Consider the following 15606-nt stretch of genomic DNA (forward strand, 5'->3'; position numbering starts at 1 on the left):
TCAGTTTACTCAACACAAAGGTTTTTATTCAGAGAATGTTTTCTGAAACAAACTTGAATTGTACAGTTGTTTAGATGAGTCCAAAACCCTTTTTGTTTTGTGTATTTCTATAAAAAAGAGAGAGATAAAGAGACAGTACATACTATGACTTTGGTCTATTGTGTACATTTGTGTTTTCCACAATTTTCCAAGGCTTCAGTGTTAAGCCTTTATTTTGTCCTAACGATGTTTTCCTGTGGTGAAGTTCTATTTTAAAATGCATTTGAATGCAAAATAACCATAAGTCCTCCAAGAGATTAAACAATGTTGCAAAGAATATAGCACAGAAAGAAGTTTGAAATAAATATATTAATTTTCCTACTTTTTATTGTATTTAGTTTCAAATTATTTATAACTTGTGTAAACTCATTTTGTTTGACATATACTTCTGTTTGTGAAAATTGTTTATATATTTGGATTAAGTTGATGTGCATCATGGGTTTTTTTCCATTGAAATTAAAGAAAAAAAAATTTTTCTCATTTAATGTTTTTTCATTTAGGGGTAGGGTCTTCAAGAATGAATTATACTGGGATTTCAAAATTGTAGAATAGATAAACAAGATTACACTGTATAGCACAGGGAAATATACACAAAATGTTATGATAACTCACAGAGAAAAAAATGTGGCAATGAGTGTGTATATGTCCATGAATGACTGAAAAATTGTGCTGAACACTGGAATTTGACACAACATTGTAAAATGATTATAAATCAATAAAAAATGTTAAAAAAAAAAAGAATGAATTAAAAGTCACTAAGAAGAAATACTGGTATTTAGTGATTCTACTTTTTAAATATCTCATACATGAGGAGAGAGGAACTCAAAACTATCTTTACTAAATAGAAGAAGCCAAAACAGTGGTATGAATATAAAATCTATGTGCTACTACATTTTCTCTGAATTGCCATAGGTGGGTGGGGCTGGAGGCATTATCTGTTTTCTAATGAAGTGGAATTCACTATCTGAACATAGAAATCCATTGTGAAATGATACCTGCATCAAATTGAAAAGCTCCAAGGCTGTGTTTCATTGCTCTACCTATTGTCTTGAGATCTCAGTAATAGACTCTTAGGGGTTTGGATTTCCCAGAATTCTTGATTGTGACAAAGTAGCACAAATAAAAACTCCCACTCAGCAAAGATGTAACTCAATCTTCTTTGCTTCTTTAGTAGTCTTCATGAATATTGTACATCTCAATTTTTAAGCTTTCACGTAACATATCAGAGTAACTGCTTTTATAAACTTTGGTTAGTGCAAAGACTCCATAGCATATTATCTTGTCCAAAGGAGCAAGTAACAGAAGTTTATGTAAAATGCTTTCTGTTACAGAAACTTAGCTTTAAGCATCCAGCTTTGTCAATTCCATAAGGGAAAGCTCTCCAACATGGTACACATTCAACTTCTTTATTTGATACTAATCTTCAACATAACAGTATTGCTGGTTTATACTAATTTCCTATTTAAGGAAGACTTTAGTTACTTCTTTGCATAGTGTGAGAGTTTACTCTTGAAAAAGAATTCCACAAATGTCACTCAGGCAAATTTCAATTTTAGAAGCCTGACAAAATATTATCACAGATTCGTACAGTAACAAATTAAATTTTCTATTGATTCTTCAAAAGCAATTAAAATAATATCCAATATTCTTCATATTTTATATACTATATAAATATATATTTATGTAAATATACATATTACATGTACTATATATTATATGTTATAGTAACCATAATTTTACTATATATAATAAAAACAAATTTACATAAATAAATTTGAGTATTTACATATTATTGTAGAAGTGAATTAAAAAAAAATACAATTCCAGATGATATTTGAATTCTACTTTTGATAAAATGATGGGAAAGCTAATATTAATTATCCTTCCTATATTTAGGACACAAAATTATCTTAAACAGAACAAGTGTTTATTTAATCCTCCCTTTTGAAACTGGAAGAAGAAAAGACCAATATTCTGATGACTTTAACAAATGTGATAAGCAATGGTGTCTAGTTTGAAGGTCACTCCTTTCATTTAATGTTTATGTCCTCAGGTCTTGTTTGTCTTACCAACAAAAGATTTTTTTCAGATTGGTGGATTTAACATCTTTATAATAACAAATATCTGGTCTTCTAGTTGACTACTTATCTATATACCTATTACATATGCACTGATTCACTCAGTTTTATTATGTAAATATTAGGATAGAAAGAGAAAATAAAAATATGCCAAAGAAAATATATCAACATATGCCTAAGTAGTTACATTAATTGAGCATTAAATTTAGTTTGGGGGCATCCTGACACGATGAAACTGGAAACATGATAAATTATCCAATTGTCATGATCTGATAAAAACCAATATATCAATTCTTCAAATGAGGTCATTTTTTTCCTTGGTGCTAAATCACCCAGTCAATTTAATGGACAATATAATATTAAATAGAATCCTTAAGTCATATTATGATGGCTTATTGAAGGGATCTATCAATGTGGAATTGAGGTCATATCAAAATGGGTTTGTTGCTAATAAATTACCCCACCGTGGGACAAAAGAGTAGTTCTTTGGTTTAAGAAACTTTATTTTGAATATATACATACGTGTGTGTGTGTGTGTGTGTGTGTGTATCTGAATTACTATGCTGTGCACCAAAAATTAATACATTGTAAAGCGACTAAACTTCAGTTTAAAAAAACCTGTTTTGCAAGCGATTATTTAAATAAAAGTAAATACATTCAGTTTTAGAAATAAAACTGGACATTTATATATAAATAAGCTTCTTCAAGGTTCAGTGAAATATATTTACAATGACATCCGCACTTTGATGTTTCATTTTTTTGTTTGCTTCTGAGGAAATTTGCAGTCTGTAATCTGTATATAACGCAATTCAACAAACATTTATGAAGCAATACATACATTTTCCAGTTACTTTGCTAGGGCCTGAGAAGCACAAGAAATCAGACACTGCTCATTTTTCGCAGTTATGAAGCTTGTGTTGGGTTGCCCTAGGTATTGACACACTGACAGTAAATGTGTCTCTGCCAAAAGCATATTTCAGTACTAAACTCACTGTGGCAGTATATTAATACAGTGGAAATTTTTAAGCATCTTTCTTTTTGCAAAGAAATCTGTAGACACCGTCTAGTAAATGCTGCTGTAGTGTATGATTCTAGTTATTTTAATTTCATTTCCAAGTAGGAAGTATAGTCACGAAAATGCAAGTTTGACTTTCCAAATGTGCCGTTTACTGAGACTTCACTTAGCTCTCCTCATTCCTGCATGATTAAAATATGCCTAAGATCTATCTGAGTGCACATTTCTAAACTCAAGTCAAACTTTCATCAATATTTTCCCAGTGTTCAGGTGCAGAGCTAGATATATCTGTCATTTCTCTGTCTCAAGAATTACTTGGCTGTTTCCGTGTATCAGCAACAGTCATCCTTAATCCCCCAAAGATAACATTGGGAAGAATGAAATAAATCGGAGACTCTAATCACTCTTTGTGAGAGTCAGGAGATCAGCTTTGATAGTGGATTATTGGATGCCACATGTTCTCATCAGAACATCACAGATTGGATTTAGCACAAAAATATATTTTTCTGATCTGTAAACAGCACCAGCTGAATCCATATTTCTTATGAATGTCCTACCACAGCACTGTGTCTTCTCTTCATCATGCAGCCAGTTGATTCTAATTCCCTTTCAGCACAAGTTCCAAGAATTTACATTTGTCACTTGGAGCTGAGCATCCTGAATCTTTACCACCATTCTGGGCACTCAGAACTCAGTTGCATTGCTGCATTTCCTAACTTAGATGCGAATAAAGTCTCTTCAAGGGGTTTTAAGCTATTTGGCTTCAGTCAACCTAGAGGTACTGCTATCAACCATATTTTGAGAGCTTACCTTAAGCCTCAGATTGGCAGCTTGAACACATAAGTTCGTTGGAGGTAATAATCTCAGTCTTTAGGGTTGGATTTTGACAACATTCCACCATTATAGCTCGGTGTAAGCAAAATGGAATTGATTAGGATTACCCATCTGTCAAACTTCATGTGTTTTTGGTGGGCTAAGGAAGAACTGCCTTCCCCCAAAATATTAACTGACCGATGTCTAGAAATGAAAATTCCACTTAGTGTTATCATGTTAGTATAATCATGCCAACTCAAATTCAAACATATCCAAATGTCAGCTGTATCAGGCCATTTAACCAGCCACATATCTGAGAAAAGTGGCTTCCATCATCTCAATGTAAATTTTAAAAAAAGTTCATTCATCTACTCACTCACTAATTCGAAAAATATTAAGCATATTAAGAAAAGTGAGTTTAAGAGGCAACTTGAAAGATGAGTTAATATGTCTTCAGTCAGAATGATGTTAGAATTGCAACCACAGAAGTTTCAGTGTTTCATCTCAAAGCCAGATACTATGCTAGTGGTCTGCTATGTGTTTAAGGATGAATCAAGCGTACTCACTATTCTCTAGAATTTCCTCCAGCACCAAAAAGGACAGGTCTCTGAAGGATAACAGTGGTGGAATAACTCCTACAACAAAAATGTGAATAAGAGGTTAATGGCGTGCACAAGAAAAAGAACTTCTGCCTTGATAGGACATGGAATATTCTTAGAAGAACTCTCACATCAACTGTCATTCATTTATTTAAAAATATATTTTCTCGGTGTATTTTTGTGTCATGCACTTTCATTTTCTTTTCTAACCTTCTTTAAAGAATGAACCTTATTTTTCTCCAGAGGAAAAGAAAAGTTATTTCCTGCAGCTCTTTGGGTAATAGTCTCTTTAATCCCTTATATCCAACCAAACACTTCCTACAGCCAAATTATGTTGAGATATAATCTCAATGCTCTAATAACCAGGAAAGGAGATGAGGACAGATCCTTGGAATGAGACATACATGTTCCTACAACAGAAGCACTCTAGAGTGGAGGGAGTGTGCTAACCCTTAATAGGGAGGGGTGGGCTACATCCACATGAACGGATGGAAACAAACTCAAAGTTGCGATATATCGCCCCTGCTAGTGCATTCCTCTCCACTGATATACCAATCCTGTTCACTGTGAGAGATTTTAACAACACTATTGTTCCCTTGTATCAGAGTCATCTGTCATCATCTAACACTAACAATGGACCTTAGATGTGAGCTAGCAAATGATTAAGCTCCTGAATTCTGCCCCTCATTTCTCTGACCATTCCTGGCACCCACAATTGCAGGTTGGGGTCCCAGGAAGCAGAATCTGAAAAGATGAACATGCAGGAACCTTATCACAGTGTGCTAGGCAACTTAGAAAAGAAAGAAAATGAGGCAGGATTGGACAGAAGGAGAAGCTGAGCTGTGATGTAGCCCACACAGAACCCTAGCCAAGCCCATGAGGAGCTCTGAAGCGATGATGACCCTTCAGCACTGCCTTCATTGTAGTTAGAGGGCTGGGTTTAATATTCCTGCATCTGTCATCACTGAATGCAGGTTATCTCTAGGAAGCGGGTGTGGCCTTGGGCAAAGCAGCTGACTCTGGGATGGGGCATTTTCTAGACAGGGCTTGTCCTCTAACAGTAGTTAGCTAGAACCTCCTGAGATGCTGAGGGACTAAGTCTTTTAGTCCTGAAGGGGAGTCTAGGTGGCACATCACAAAATCCGCTTTGGAAATTTTAGAGGCAGTACTAACCTCTAGCGCATGTGGCCACTTTTAATAAGATAGAGAATAATAGCATGCCAAAAGCTATAGATGTATGAACCTCAAGCAGTGCACACAGGTCCCTGTGGTATCCAGGGGACTCAGATTAACAGAATCCTCTAGATAAGGACCACAGGCACTCTACAAGGGAGGGTGGGTCTGTAAAGAGCTAGGATCATTACAAGAATTGCTCAGCATTAGCCCAGAAAATACCAATGCAATGGCTTCTACACTAACTACATAGAACTAGGTCAAACTTCAAAAGTTAAAGGTGCAGTCCTCCACTAGACTGCCCTTACTTCAGACCCCAGCCACAAACCTGAGAGTTCTCCAGGCCACCTTCACTTCTGACCAAATGGCTACATTGAGGGTTTTCTCTATCCTCTTGGGTTTGATAATTGCTACAATGATTCACAGAGCTCAGGAAAGTGTTATACTATTTATTACAGTTTTATTACAGCAGAGAGGATTCAAAATAGAGCCAGTCAAACACAAGACACATAGTCAAGGTCTCAAAGGACCTCAAACTCAAAGCTTCCAGTGTCCTCTCCTTGTAGAATTAGGAGATGTCACCCTCCCAGCACATGGGTATGTTATGACATGCAATATAGCATGTTGCCAACCAAGGATGCTCTTCTGAGTTTAGGTGTCCAAATTTTTTATTGGGGCTTCATTATGTAGGCATGACTGATTGTATCATTGCCCATGCAACTGAACTCAATTTCCAGCACCCTTTCCTTCCCCACAGGTTGAGTTGATACCACATGGCTCAAAGCCAGAACCCCCTAGCCACATGGTTGAATAGTCACCAGTCCCTACCCAGAGTCATTATCATTACAAACTATTTACAATCCCAGCATGACTCAACTCATGAGCATAAACACTCAGAGTCCACCATACACAAAGATACTCTACAACCTGGGGAATTTCCGAGGGTTTGGAAGCTACTTCCCAGAACTAGAGACAAAGGGCAACCAAATTCCTTATTACAGAGAAACCAGCCACTCCCTGAGCCAGTGGGACCCAGAAGACTTCATGGCTCAAAAGAATGTTTTCTTTCGTGCTCTGTAAGGACTCAGTACACTTCTTCATATAACTACTTACTACCTTGGAAGATAGGACTAAAGGGTCAGGGGTAGATTGAAAGGGGGAAGGACTGAGAAAAACTGATTCTTCACATAAAATCCTTTTATATCAGCCCTTGATTGAGAGTTCAACTCGGGATACATATTGAAAAAAATAAAAATATTGTTTTTTTTTTAATTCAAGCTTTAATGTGCCTGATACCCAGTGAGATTGAGGCTCTTAAAAGAGATTAGATCAGTCATAGGAAATAAAGAAGTTATGCTTCCTCATTCATTAGAAAGTAACATGAATGTATTTGGGATGACATTTTATATTTATTGAATATATGTCAGCCACAAATCTAGGAGCTGCAGATAACAATTAATGAACAAAATTAAGTTTTCTCTCTGACTTTTTTTTTACGTTTTAGTGTGAAACATAAACATGTGCATAAACAATTATAATAAATATGAAACTTTTGTAATAGTAATAGTAAAGGGTCCTAAAGGAGCACGAGGATGAGGCACTTAACCAAATCTTGGAAAGGGTGATCAGAAAGATTCACAGAAAAGTGAATGTAAGATGAGACTTGAAGAATGAATCAATATTCCATCAGTGAAAGCAGTCAGAATTGTAAGCAAACCACAGAGTTTTCAGTGTTTCATTTCAAAGACATTGATTATCTGTAGACTCTGATCCAAGCATGAAAGAAGGTCTGAGAGCACTTTCCAGATCATTCAGGTTTTCCTTATGTTTCCAGCCTAGACACATGACCAAATGGCCTATCCCTGCACATGATGATAGCACGATTGTAGGTCTTCCACATTATGGCACAAAATTCTTTCCTTGGATCTGTTGGTTTCAGATGTTCATCAACAATCAAGATAAAGTTTCAGAGAGTATAATACTAAATCTGTAACTAGCACAAAACAGAAAAGGATAATGAATATAGTATTTATGATAGAATCAAGATCTGACAAGATTTTAAGAGGCTTGAATTATTTAATAATGAAATAAAATAATTATCTCCTGGTCCAAAGAAACAACAATAGGAGTGGAAATACTACAAACTATAACTTAGCATTGTAAGTGGTAAAAAAAAAAAAAAAAAAAAAAAAAGGAAAGAAAGAAAATTAGACATTAAAGATTTAGTTAATTCTATACTTGATAGGAGACACAATGTGCCTGTCAAAATATCAATGCAACCTTTTGGATTTTGATAATAAAAACAGAGTATCTGTGACAAGAGAATGAAAAGCTCTTTGTTATGTTTTGTTTGTAATACTAGATTTATTTCTGGGCGCTACACTTAATTTGTACAACTTGGTTCTATCCTCCATTTTAAAGAATCAGCTACATGAATACAGCTATCACAAGGTGCAGACCATCACATGCTGGGGGATAAAGAGAGAAATCAAGAATTTTGTCAATATTGTACTCAATAAGAAATCATTAACATAATAAACATTTCCTGGGGTACTTATTGTGTAAATTACTGTACCACAGACAGCAGACACAGTCTCTTGATCTCAACAATTTCATATTCCTGACAATATATTAAATTTAGATTGATTATGGCCTGATAGAGGCAGAAATATATCAGAACAGAAAAACTATCCATGAAATACTAGGGTCAGTATTAAAGATGGCAGCTCTTTGGAGATGCAGTGGTGATTTGTAAACAACGTTAGGCCATACAAAGAGCAATTAGAAAAAATTAAAGGTTTAAGCAAGACATAGTATGCATCAACTGTAGACTCATTTCAAAGACCAAACCCCTCAAAAAAAAAAAAAGACAAACTTTGATCACTCAAAGCTTAGTTTACTGAACTTATTCCAGAAATGGAAAATTCTACCTTTATAAACTCTTAATAGTATCAAAGGGAGAGGAAAGGATAGGGCATTTATAGGTTTTATTCAGTGGACTCTAGTATTTTAATAATGTAAGACTTTCAAGGCAAGAAAAGTAATTGTGAGTTCTTGTCAGAATTCATGACATGATAATTTAGGATTAATGGACATAGCAGGGCCAGAGTCTTGTAATCAGTCTTGATGAGATGACTGTTGTCCTGATAAGCAATCTCTTTGTCTAAATGAGCATGCTTTTGTCCTGAGAAAACTATTTGCTTAGATAAGTGACCTCTGATAAGTTGTTTTGCCAAGATTTCTTGGAACAAACAATTTTTCGACTAGTTAACAGGTTTATCTCCTTGAATAAAAATTTCTTGAGCAAATAATTAACTTTTGTCAACACCGCTTGTCTCAGATGACTACTTTTGGTCATTTTCCAAGTGAAGCTAGAAGATAAATCAATACCAACTTTTGTGGTTATTCTGTAAATACTGAATAGACCCCTCATAAAATTTGGTTTAAATGTTAAAATTTATGACACCATAGATGTACCAAGAGGATTAAAAGTGTTTATTACTTGAATTGAGGTTCTGAGGAGTGCAGAATAAGCCTCTCAAGCAAGTCCCAAATGGCTTGGGAGAGCAAGAAAAGGAGAGTGGCTCAGAGTTTTATTATGGGTGACTTGAATAGACATTTCTATAAAGAAGATACAGCAAAGGTCAGCAGGTATATGAAAAGACATTCAATGCCAATAATCATCAGGGAAATGCAAATCAAAACCACAATGAGATATCACCTCACACCTATCAAGATGGCTTTTATAAAATAAACAGAAGATAAACAAGTGTTGGTAAGAACGCGGAGAAATTGAAACCCTTGCACGCTATTGATGGGAATGCAAAATGGAACAGCCACTATGAAAACAGTATAGAGGTTCCTCAAAAAATAAGAATAGGTCTACCACATGATCAGCAATCCCCTTTTTGGGTGTCTATTCAAGAACTGAAATCAGGATCTCAAAGAGATTAGCACACCCATGTTTATTGAAATATTATTTGTAATATCCAAGATATAGAAACAACCTAACTGTCCACTGATGGATGAATAGATAAAGAAAATATGATATACATATTTAATGAAATTCTATTCAATCTTAAAATAGAATTTAATTCTGCAACATGCAACAACATGGATAAACCTGGTGGACATTGCACTAAGTGAAATAAGCCAGACACAGAAAGGCAAATACTGCATGGTTTCACTTAAGTGAGATACCCCAAAATAGGCAAATTCATAGAATCAAAGATAGCAATTGTGGTTCCCAGGGGCTGGGCAGAGGGGGAAATGGGGTGATACTAATCAATGAGTATAAAATTCCATTATTCAAGATGAATAAGCTATAAAGCTCTGTCCTGCAACATTGTGCCAATAGTCAACAATACTGTATCAGGCACTTAAAAATGTGCTAAGATCTCATGTTAAGTGTTCTTACCACAATGAAATAAAATTTTAAAAATAAATTATAAAAGTCATTTTAAAAAATGGGACTTAAGCAAGGTTCTCACACATGGGCAAGGACTTGCATGGTTTGAGTTTCCCTCCAGCACCAATGGAGAGAGCACACAGGATTTCTTATCAGCTTGCCCAATGTGGAGCCAAAGGTTTAAAAGAGGTTAGCAGTCAAGTATCAAAAACTAGAGCAAGACTCCTTATTTTACTATGATCTATTTTCAGCCAAAAATATAACTTGGGGATGTTCCAAAACTTTGCAATATTTAGGCATGACTCATTGACAGTGGTCCGATACCAGGAGATAGATTTTTAGTAGCAAGTTCACTAGGGAGATCTAAAGTTAAAGAGTTTGAGATTGAACATGAACGGGGCTGTTTTGTGAGACAGTTTTGGAATATGCACCATCAGTTCCTCAGTTCTTTGCCAGAATCTAATTTTGTAAGTTTGGTTAGAAAGCTAGCAAGTGTGAATGGTCTATGTGGGTCATTTCAGTGCAGAAACAAAACTCCCATTACAGATATGTTATAACAAGCTTTAGGTTCCTGGTTTCCTGGCCTGTTGTGGTGCTGCCATCTAAAAAGCCACTTGGAAAATAAGCAGATTTATTACAAGGAACCAGTACCAAAGGGAAACTGAACGGCATCAAAATGAAAGAGTACAAACCCAAGAGTCTGTTCCATTATGCATTTTAGCCAAAATATGAGCAAAATGTGTCCAGGTGTTGGATTCATCTCAAGGAATGACTGGGGGTGGAAAAAGCATATTAAGAATAGGGATATAGAACAGATTGGTAGCTGCCTGAAGCGTGGGGTGGAGGTGGCAAAATGGGTTAAGGGGTCAAAAGGTATAAACTTCTAGGTATAAAATGCCTACCATTGGCATGTAACGTACAGCAGGTTGACTAGAGGTAGTAATACTGTACTGCATATTTGAAAGTGGCTGGGAGAGAGGGTGTTGTATGTTCCCATCAAGAGAAATTTACAATTATGTATGGTGATGGATGTTAACTGGACTTATTATGATGACCACTTTGCAATTAAAAAAAAAGCATAGGGACCTGATTATTGTCAAGAGGTATTATGAATCTGTTAAAACTCACACATATTAAACAAGCAAATGGGAAAAAAAATCTAAGAATATAAAGTCAAGGAGAAGCACATAAATCAAAGCTTAACAATCTATAGCCCTGTTTGCATTGTTCTATAAAATTTGGGCAGAAGCAGTCTACCTTGAGTTGTCTCAACTGCTTGATCAGATAGTATTATGCAGAAGCTGTCTCCTTCCTGCAGTCATCTGCTTCTGGGAGATTTCCCCCCAGTCCTCATTGTGAGGTCTCTGACTGAGACAGTGTCAGTAATTTTGAGACGACTTATGTCTATTTAATTGAGAAACATGAATCCAAGGATCTACATCCTGACATCTACCCCAGGCTCAGGATAAAACTTCTTGAATGTCTTTTCCAGGTGTCAAGTTATAAAGTTTTTTCACAGGATATTCACAGAAGTTTCTCATACCTTTTTAGTGAAATGATCACATTTTTGTCTGTATTAAGGCAGCCTCTGGGATTGGGGGGCCTAATATTCACAGAGTTCAAGAGTTTCTGAAAGTTGGCTTAAGTTTGCAAATTCCATTTGTCGTTTCTAACTTATCTGAATCTTGACAGTGACATGAGCCCTGGAGTTTTTGAATTAAATAGAATGACTTTCAAAGCTCCTTAATAACAGTTCTGGTTAAGTGAAAGCCACTGTCTTAAAAAGAGTATTGAATTCCTCAGGCAACTTTTTATTTTTTATCCCTGTAAAAGTTGAGGCTTTTACCCATCTTGATTGTAGACATATAATAACCAAAATGTATGTATAATCCTTTGCTGGAGCAATTGCTTAAAATCCATTTGGAGGTGCTCAAAGGAGCCTCAAGGGCTAGATTTAGTTCCTCTCACATCTTTGAAGTTTTGTCAGGATTATGTTGTAGGCACATAGGTCATCAACTACAGCCATTCTTGACTACATATGTTAAGTTTTTCCCGAAATATTGTTTTAAGATAAAAGCAAGTTTATATCTGATATAAAAATAATACTGTAGAGCTTTGTCCAATACAGTATTGAACCAAGCAGGACCCTGCAGAGGGGTCCCCGAAACAGACTCTTCCTGTTTCTCCCGCCTCTTGTTTATAGAAAAGTTTTAGCCTCTTTAGGCCTTCCCTGAGTTCCAAAGAGCAAATTTAATCTGAAAAATGAGAACATGCAGAAAAAAAGAAAAACAGTCAAGCAACCTTTAGTTCCTCAAAGGCTGTAGATAATGTCTTGAACCACATCCTTGAGTTGTTTCACATATGCTAAAACTCCCACCAGGTAAAGAAGTTAACGTTATGCCAACCAGCAGCACATATGACCCACTCTGGTTGGAACCAGAGGTTGATGATTGAGATTTGCGAAACATCATCCTGTTACATCACCATCAACCAATTAAAGAATTGTTCACGAGTTGATCACACAACCTGTGACCCTCTCCCTCATGTTGTCTTTAAAAATCATTCCCTAAAATCCACTGGGAGGTGGGCATGAGCTGCTGCCTGTTCTCCTTGCTTGGCCCCACGTTGGGTGCCTTGGAAAAAACGTGACAAACACAACCGATTGTCAGTAGATCACTTTTGCTGTGCTTTGTTTGAGTGAACCCAGGTTTGGTTTGGTAATAGTATGTTAGCCAGCATTATGAGACTGGGAAGAAGTAGAATCTTCTCGTGAGATGTAATATAAAATCAGTTCATGAAGCTATGATTACCCTGGGAGTTAGAAAAAGTTGTGAATAGTAAGAAGGCTGAAAAATCCTCAGGGTCTTTCATTTATATCCTAAGGAATAATGTACGTATTCCTGATTAATAAGATCATTGAAACCTAGAAAAAGAATTTTATAGACAGTTACTGTGCCAATCTGTGTGTCCAAATATGGATATATTTTTAACTTGAAAAATATGGGATTGCTGAAATATATTTATACTGACACAATTTACTTATAAACCATGAATCTAAGAAGACTGAACTTCTGCCTAAATTTGTTAATTTTCTTTTTACTGTAAATGTCTTAAACAAAAACATGGAGAATGCCAAACAAACCTAATTATTTCCATCCTTTATTTTAAAAGATAAAGAGGCAAAATTTTGTGCCTTTTACTAGCTTTTGCAGGAAATACAAAGAGAGTTTAAGATCTTATATTAAGATGAAAGATATTTTAATAATTTTATTATTTGGAATCTGGGGCCTGAATCAGGAGTTGTCAAAAGAAAAAAGTTATGAATCTATGTCACGAGTATCTAAAGGTAAGAAATAATCAATGGTAAAATTTAAAAACACATAGTAATAGCAGTGATTATTAGAAACTTTTACCTTTTTTTCAAGAATAAAAAATTTTTGCTAAAATATTTCAAGAGTATGCCGAAAATACAGAAAGTAGACAAAATAATTTGGATGATGAAATTGGAAAGATCTGAAAATAAGTTTTTCTCATCTCTATTGCCTTAGGATTAAGTATATAAAACTATTTGGGTAAGTTTACTTAATTAATGACTGTTGCTTATGCTAATCAATTTTAATTATTTTCATTATTAAAATACCAACTGTTTGAAATGAGCACCTGACTATTTTGGCAATCTTCATAATAAATTGATTTAATCCTAAGTGAAGCGATAAAATTCAGTAGTGGTCAATTTATTTTTTAATGACAAAAATTAACAAATCAACCGAATCTAGCTAGGTACTAAATAAAATACAATGTAAAAAAGAAGAAATATTGCAGCTTTTAAAGATAAAGAGTTTGAGTCATCAAAAGAGAGGAGGCTGCCTTTTGTGATCTTTTCTGACTCAGAAAACTTTAAGAATTTTTTTTTCTCATTCTTGTCTACGTCTATAAAACGCACTTTAGGCAGAGTTTCATCAGTTATATAGATTTCTACTATAAAGAGAGTAAAGAAATAAAATCTTAACTGGATTCTGAAATTCAGTGTGTGGGAATATATCTTAAAAATATTGATCATTTAAAAAGGCACTCAACTAGAATCAGCATAGTAAGGCGGTCTGTAAACAAATTCTCTCAAGCCCAGCCATGCCTTTATTGGTGCTCTGACGTCTAAACTGATGAGGACTTTCCAAAGTCCAGATCACACTCAAAGCTACTAGCCCTCTCCTTTCAGTTAGTAATCTTCAAGGCATTTTATCAATTATCCATTCAGTTATTTGGCAAACATCCTTTAAGTCCTACCTGTGCCTGTACTTTCTTATGTGTTAGGGCATGTGAAAGAATATTACACTCCTTGCCTTCAAATGCTCCATCATCTACTCTTCAGATCTGTACACTGCTTTAATGTAATATGATTAACCTGTAAGAGAGGTGGACAGAGGGGAGGGAGTGACAAGCAACTAAGCTAGTCTGAGGGTAAATAGAGGAATGGCTCCTGAACGGAGGGTTAGGACCTCAATCTTAAAGTAGGAGCTATCCAAAAAGCATTGGGAAAGGGAGTTCCCATCAATAGAAATTTGTAAAGTCACACAGGCATATGAGATAACAGGCTTAGTACTGACTTTTGGAGTATTGCATTCAATCTAATTTTCTCTCAACTAGATAGGGTTCATTGTAGGGACTAAAATGTAGATGAAGCTAAAAGTAGAAGGCAAATAAGTAGCAGATGTGTGAGGAAAGCAGAGATACAAATGCCAGAAACCACACAGGGTCTGAATTTATCAGTATTCCTGGAAAAACTGATCATTTGCTTTTTTTTTTAACATAATTATTGATATTCCAGACCATTCTTCTAAAAGGACACAAATTATCAAGTGGCTATAAAGTACTCTCTCAAAGTATTTCAAACTGAAAAGAATAGGAAACAAAGATGAATGTTCTACCTGACTGTGTCATGGTGACTTTACCAAAATCTCATTTTTCAAGTACCAAAAATATATCTGCTTTTTCACATTTAGAAATGCAAAAACAAATGCAGAAGTTACAGAAGTGCTACAATGGAGTCCTGTTGAACTTCTCAATTACTTTTGTTACGTTCAAAGCAATTACTTTTGCTGTCAGTGGGAATAAAATGTATCAATATTGAAGAGGGCAAAATAAATCAAGTGTATTCCTGGGAATTACAGCATAAGCTGCATGCAAATAACCCCATAAATTCTAGGGTCTGTCTTCACCTAATCTGGTACTGCTGATGCTTCAGTTTTAATTTGTTGAGGTGTTTATTGCTTTTGTTTTTGTTTTTTCCTGAAAGCTGAAGTAGAATCTATCAGCTTCAGCATAGAATAGCTGTGTTAATGCCTATATTTCAGAAGGGGGGTATGTGTGAATATAACTAGTATACTTAATAAAAGTATTTCCTTCTAAAAATGCAAAATGTTGATATAAAAAGTAAAGCAAATTAAACAACCATCTTTTTAAGACTAACACTTGGATGTTGGC

The 15606-nt window shown here is 35.2% G+C and overlaps 1 long non-coding RNA gene across 1 annotated transcript in view; it reads right to left on the reverse strand.

Moving 5' to 3' along the window:
* The window catches only part of LOC135318970 (uncharacterized), a 63000-nt gene that overhangs the window by 22630 nt on the left and 24764 nt on the right, over window positions 1-15606 (reverse strand). The window contains exon 3 of the long non-coding RNA XR_010377457.1: window positions 4512-4580. This is a non-coding gene — a long non-coding RNA (uncharacterized LOC135318970). The remainder of the gene's footprint in view (window positions 1-4511; window positions 4581-15606) is intronic.

The sequence above is a fragment of the Camelus dromedarius genome, chromosome 2 (genome assembly GCF_036321535.1).
Source record: "Camelus dromedarius isolate mCamDro1 chromosome 2, mCamDro1.pat, whole genome shotgun sequence".
In the NCBI taxonomy this organism is placed as follows: domain Eukaryota; kingdom Metazoa; phylum Chordata; class Mammalia; order Artiodactyla; family Camelidae; genus Camelus; species Camelus dromedarius.